A 7123-nucleotide genomic window follows, 5' to 3' on the forward strand; every position below is an offset into this window, starting at 1 on the left:
TGGCCGCAGCGCGTGACCTTGAGTGTGCCACGTAGTCACCGGGAGCTGGCGGCTTTCTTCTACAGATCTGTTCGTCTGCGAATTCAAGCCTTTTTGATCTTCGCAATTTGATTGTTAATGTTGTGACTTTGTGCAGAACAGAATGTGATGTCGTGTCTTTGTGCCTAACAGTGAAAAACTGACCTCCAACATTCTTAAACATTTTACATGTTTTTTATGGCTGATGATGACCTAGACTAAGGTCGAAACCGGTCCCATTTAAATAGAAATGTGATTGCTACGTTTCTTTCTTTTGAGTATTGAACAGGTTGAACCTCCAGTTATTTAATTTTTAACACCATGGAACAGTGGCGGTGTGTGGTATGGCCCCATGAATCCCGGTTCCAGTTGTGTCGAGCTGATGGGCACATGAGAATGTGGCATATGCTCCATGAAGCTATGGATCCTGCGTGTCAACAAGGTTGTGTCCAGGTGGATGGTGGCTCAATTCTGTTCTGGTCGGCATTCTCATGGTCGCAATTAGGCCCCATCGTCCAGCTGCAGGGAGCGCTGATAGGTGCATGTTATGTAGACATTTTTTCAGACCATTTGCATCCCTTTCTAGCCCTAGAGTACCCTAGATGCCATGTTTCAACAGGACAATGATCCATGTCATCGCTCTGTGGTGGCACACAGGTGGTTGGAGGAGTATTCCAGTAAAGTTACAACCATGGATAGGCCCTCTAGATCCCCCAATCTTAATCTAATCAAGCATTTATGGGATGCTGTCAATGCTGGTGTATTCTCCTTGAACCACGCACCAACTACGGAATATCAATTGTGGGTAGCAGTGCAAGATGCGTGGGTCCAGATCCCTCCAGAACGACTCCAACACTTTGTAGAGTCGATGCCTCGCCGTATTGCTGCCGTTTTAAGGGCTCGCAGAGGAGCAACTCATTATTAACATCACATTCAGTGTCTTTGCATGACTTCTGGCCACTCAGTGTATGTGCAAAATGTTACTTGGTTTTATATAATGATAATAATATCACATGTGGTGACCTTTCACAAAAATAAAAATAAACAACTAAAAAAACGTATTAAGTATATAACTTGTATCTGTGCTGTTTAACCTACTGTAATATTTTTCAGTTTTCTTTTTATCATGTACTCATCCATAACAAATTCATGGTCAGTGTTCAGTAACAATACAGTACTATCAAATTTGAGAATCTTTCTTCTGACATTGTACATTGAAGCCAGTTATTGATTCGATGTATTATTGATAAGTTCCTTTCATATGTTGCAATGCTTGAAAGCAATGTTAAAGCTATATTTGTCATTGTGGAATATGTCATTTATATTATAGATCCACATCCTGTGGAAAAGTTTTTTTTTTTTTGCTAGGGGCTTTACGTCGCACCGACACAGATAGGTCTTATGGCGACGATGGGATAGGAAAGGCCTAGGAGTTGGAAGGAAGTGGCCATGGCCTTAATTAAGGTACAGCCCCAGCATTTGCCTGGTGTGAAAATGGGAAACCACGGAAAACCATCTTCAGGGCTGCCGACAGTGGGATTCGAACCTACTATCTCCCGGATGCCTGTGGAAAAGTTTGGAATATTGTGCGATTAGGCATGTTATGTGGAAGGGTGTGTATAGTCCTGTTCTAAGTGGTAGAGAGCACTGTATACACACAAGTAGTTCCCCAATTAAGTTGCTTTGGTACATCATTTTCCTCAAGAACTGATGGAAAATAGTTTTTCCACAGCCTGAAGAATGTCTTCCAATTTGTTGAACTGCATGAATCGTTCATGAAATTCTCTCTTTAGTTGTACAAAAAAATCCGAAAATTTTTGCAACAAACAATGAAGTTCAGGGAAATAAATTCTTTCCTCCTTTAAGTCTTGAATAAAGAGATCTAACTTAGCTCCAACAAGTCATGCAGAATCATACAGTTCATGTAGGGAAGAGGGGCATTGGGGTCTGGATTCAGACTGGAATCCACCATTTGAAGATCCCTGTTATAGAGGTTACACCATAATACTAATTATATTTTATTAATCTTAACACAGTAAATATACCAAATTAGCTTGTCACTGTTTTCAAAACTTATGAAGGGATGTACATCTGGTACTATATAATTAAAAAAGGTTACAAATCTTGAGGGCTTTGGGCTGCCAAAATGACTGCTACACAGTAAGATGACCTGCAGACTCTGGAGTGTCATGTGGTCAGTGTGACAACATCATCAGCCATATTGCTTGGCTTCTTGTGACTGGATGTACATAATATATATACAAGTAATTGCAAAAAGTAATCAAAGTATTTGTTTCTTAAAATGATTTTTAACAATACAGACAAGGCTTTCATGATCAGTTTTATTAGGTAGATACTGGTGGCATCAACATTTAGCTGTCATTGACATTTACTCAACTAATACAGATGGCACCTTCAGAGTAAATGATCTGTTGAATGAAAGATAACAGTAAAAACTTTCCAGTCTCAAGTTGGAAAACACTGAGATAAACAGTATTTTTTCCTCGTAAAGAGGTACTTGAAGGCACAGCATGGTCATGCACTGTACAACTATAATTTCTGTTATACTCAATTAAGAAGCATTTCTGTTTCTGCATTTACACTATGCTACATATAATTTTGTATGTATTTCAGTGTAAATGTCATAAGACAGTTGGATGTTTCTATTAAAATTAGCTTTGTGCTAAATACATGTTCAGTTCTGGTGAGATTTCACTGTGTGTTCTAAATTAATATGTATGCATGGGCGCCTGCAAGAGGGGGGGGGGGGGTGTGTGTCAAGTGGGGGCGCTTGCCCTCACCCCCCCCCCTGGAATTCTAAAAAGTTGATGTTCAATTGTTTAATATCATACCAGATTATTTCATAAACTGAACTTACTGACAGTCATCTAGCATCTGTTATATTCGCAAATTTCTGTAAACAATTTAATGTTGCTGACATTATATTGGTATTTATATTCAAGAAAATTGTTAATGTGCCCCCCCTTGGAAAAGATCCTGCGGGCGCCCATGTAATGTATGGCTTATAGTAATAACCAGAGTACGGATTTTTAGGCAGTAATAGGTTAGAATGCAAACTTCCTGTAGCGATGAACAAGTATGCTCTAGCGTGCACAACTGTTATACAATGAGTTTTGCATAAACATTAGGGGTATTGGTACGGCCCATCAGATCCCCTAGAATTTATGTTGTTCTCACTACTTTGTGGAAGAGTGGACTAGATGACACTTTTCTAATATGGGAAGCAAACTAGCTTTCATTCTAGTCTATTACTGCCTAAAAATCTGGGCTCTAGTAATAGCAAATATGAGAGATCAAATACATAACCCACATACAGAAAATAGTGTTTCTTTCTCTTCAAGCAAAAGCTCTTGAATCATATTCTCACTCTGATCCAGAAGTTCTAAAACTGTTACAAAGTCAAATTTGTTCAGTTGAGTGGCTGTCTGGGAGAGACTGTGAGAAACATACAAAGGAAAAAATAACATGTTAATTGTACATATTCAAATAAATAGCATATAAGTTGTTACCTGTATTTTTTATTTTGATGTATGTAAATTGAGTCTTCAGCATAAAGGGTAGATAGATCCCCAAGAGTTCCACTATCAGCTGTCATAGAAAGCTTGGGCATCTCTAAAGAAGCATGCAAGGTAATGAGTGAGTTAGCTTCTGGCTGATTTTCTCATCAATTCGGAAGGTGGACATATACACTGAGCGGCACAAAAAATGCAACACCTAATAAATGATATGTAATTATTGTGTAATAATCTATTTAATCAAAGTGAAGCACTTCAACCAATTTTTTAAGATGGGGTACCGGTATGTTATTGGCATTGCTTTGCAAGCAAACAATGAAGTGTTGATTGTTTATTGCACTAGCGTCGCCAATCTGGAAAACACATCACTGGATGTGAGCCACTAATGTTTTCCCGTTCTTGTAGTGCTTATTGTTGTACCTTTAATTGTTCTTGTTTCAATCACACGTGTTTGTAGGATCTTTCTGTGATTGTCTTAATCAGCTTTCTGGAGTAAACATGCTGTTAAACCCTGAACAAGCTGTGAAAGCTGTTGCTTTGGTAGAAGATGGTCTCAGCATGCATTAGGTTTCAGAAGTGTCGAGGACTACACCTTTCACGATTTCCAGAACCGCACGAAGGCACAGGGAAACTGGAGGCTTTGCAAAGAGACCAGGATCAGGCCCGAGAAGAGCAACATCAGAGAAAGATGACCGCTTCTTACAACTTCAAGTTCTCCACAGCCGTCACACCACCACTGTTGAAGCACGAAATCGATTCCACCAAGTTCGAGGGGTCAATGTTAGTGAGAAAACCGTTCAAAGAAGACTGGAAGAAGCCAATCTTAAATCCAAAAGTCCTGCTACAGATCTGGAATTCACCAGAGAGCATCACACAGCTCGACTATGTTTCACAAGGGAACATCTTGGGTGGGCAGTACAACAATGGGATCAAGTGTTGTTGAAGGTATTCCCCTTGCACATTCTCATTCAGGACACTTTTCAGGGTGGTTTTGTGATGGTGTGGGCAGGAATTAATACAGCTGCAAGGATGGAGTTGGTCTTCGTGGAGAATGGGAGCCTTACCACACATCAGTATGTGGGGGAAATCCTTCTGGAGCATGTTGTGCTTTTAGCTCCATTTATTGGTGTTGATTTTACACTAATGCACGGCAATGCACGCCCACATGTTGCGAGAATTTTGCAAGAATTCTTGGATGAAACAGGGATTCGTGATGGCTTGGTCTGCTCAAAGCCCTGATTTGAATCCTATTGAGCACGTTTTGGACCAGCTGGGGAGAAGAGCTCGTCAGCACTATCCAGAGATCCTGCAGGACCTACGGAACACCCTCCTGGAAGAATGGGAGATGATTCCTCAACAGGACATTACTGCATTTATCAGGAGCATGCCAGAAAGGCTGAATGCTGTCATTGGTGCAAGAGGTGATAATACACACTTTTGAAGATGCAAACAGAGGTCTCCGAGATCGTCTTGGAGGTCTGTGAAGTGTATAACATCAAAACAGAAGTGCATTACTTTTATGAGCTTACTCAATATTTCCTTGAAATGTGCATCTGTGGCTCAATTTGTTTATAATCGACTTTTCTTTTCATTGTTAGAAACTTAGATGGGACCATACCACAATATTCTATCATAAGATAGTGGATTAGTGTCATAAAAGTGTCATAAATTTAAAATAAGTTTCAGTTTTGAAAGAAATTGAAGTACTGCGTTTTTCGGGCCGCTCAGTGTAATATATCAGCCTTCTGGGCCATTTTTTAAAAATTTGTATCAGAAGCATTAATACTATAAATACATATACTCTTACTGAATTATATACATTATAGACAAAGTCACACTTATCAAAAAAAAAAAAAAAAGGTCTATACTATTTTTGCCCAGGAATTGGCAACATCCACTGCATTTTCTGTTGCCTGAAGTAGATCTTGTACTGTGCATGTTTTAGGGCACCTACTACACTGCAACAAATGAGACGTCGTCTGGATTGCACCACACTCACACAATGAGGACTCGATGTTGAAACCCCACTTCTGCAGGTTGCTTTTACATCTTGTCATGCCTGCCCATAATCTGTTCAGTGATCTCCAAGTACTACATTTCTCCATGTGACCAGGTGGTAGTTCTTCACTTGGTGTCAGCCATTCTTCCGAGCGAGTACAGCTTGCGCGCCACATATCAATTCAGGATTGCTGAGGTGTCCTGTTAAGAGCCTCTGTTGTTCTGAGGAAGCTTTTCCTTGATTTGAGTCTTAGAGTAATCGGCCTGTATCCGGTGAGCTTCAGATGTTTCCGCCTTCTTCCTCTCGTTTTTTGCTGCAACCTCTCGACGGATATCAGGAGGGGCAATACCAGCAAGACTGTACAATTTGTCCAGCGGAGTAGGTTTTAGACAGCCGGTAATGATGCGACAGGTATCGTTTAGGGCAACATCTACCTTCTTGGCGTGACTTGACTTGTACCATACTGGGGATGCATATTCCGCTGCAGAGTAACATAGAGCAATGGAAGAGGTTCTCACAGTATTGGGCTGTGCCCCCCAGGTAGTACCCGTTATCTTCCTTACAATATTATTTCTGGCTGCCACTTTTTGCTTGGTGTTCGAGTAGTGTTTCTGGTAAGTGAGAGCATGATCAAGGGTAACTCCAAGATATTTTGGTGTGATGCAATGTTCTAGTGTGGTTCCTTCCCAAGTGGGCCACTAAAAAGCCTGCACAATAATCAGTGCTGCAAGTGACACTTTCACTCCATCACAGGGCCTGGTTGTATAAATAATGGCTGTACTACTGTAGCATTGCTTATACATCAGTCACTTTCATATTGTCAGAGCCAAAGCTGAGATAGAGAGAGATTAATAATAATAAATTTATTCTACTCCATACTAGAAGACATCATAACAACCAGGGCTGCAATTGGGCTTTTAATTTTGGTATGATTTTTATAATAATTTATTTACAACTTAATATTACTGAACCAGGATAAGGATAGTAGTGCAGTTGTTTATCTTAAAAGAAGAAAAAGAAAAAAGAAGAGTAAACTCAGTATACAGGTACCAAGCGTATCACTGCCTGGTGGCCATTATCATTAAGGCATAAAGTCTACGTAGTCTGATACCTTGGTTAGACAGTTTGAGTCTCAAAGGTGGAAAAAATTTTCACCATCAGAATGTTGGCTGGCAGGGTAGAAGAGGTGGTGTTATAGAATTTCTAATCATGAGACTGTGTGGCAAAATCCTGGATTCAATTCCAAACCTCTCCACAGTGTTCAAATTAACTGAGGGTATCTGACACTGTTGAAGATGATCTCTTGGATGGGAATGTTGAGCCTTAAGCAGACTCCTTGGTATAAAAATAATAATAATAATGGCTGTGGCCTCCAGAGGGTCTTTTGAGTTGACGCTTTGTAAGCAACCCATGTGTGTGTGTGTGTGTGAAGATGGGATTCTGTCTATGATGAATTATAATACCGAAGCCCCCAAGCCATCGGAATTAGGTAAGGAAAGTTAAAATCCTCGATCAGGCTGGGAATCGAACCCGAGACCACTTGGGAACAAAGAACAGAATGTTAATCATT

Source organism: Anabrus simplex, chromosome 5, assembly GCF_040414725.1.
Source record: "Anabrus simplex isolate iqAnaSimp1 chromosome 5, ASM4041472v1, whole genome shotgun sequence".
In the NCBI taxonomy this organism is placed as follows: Eukaryota; Metazoa; Arthropoda; class Insecta; order Orthoptera; family Tettigoniidae; genus Anabrus; species Anabrus simplex.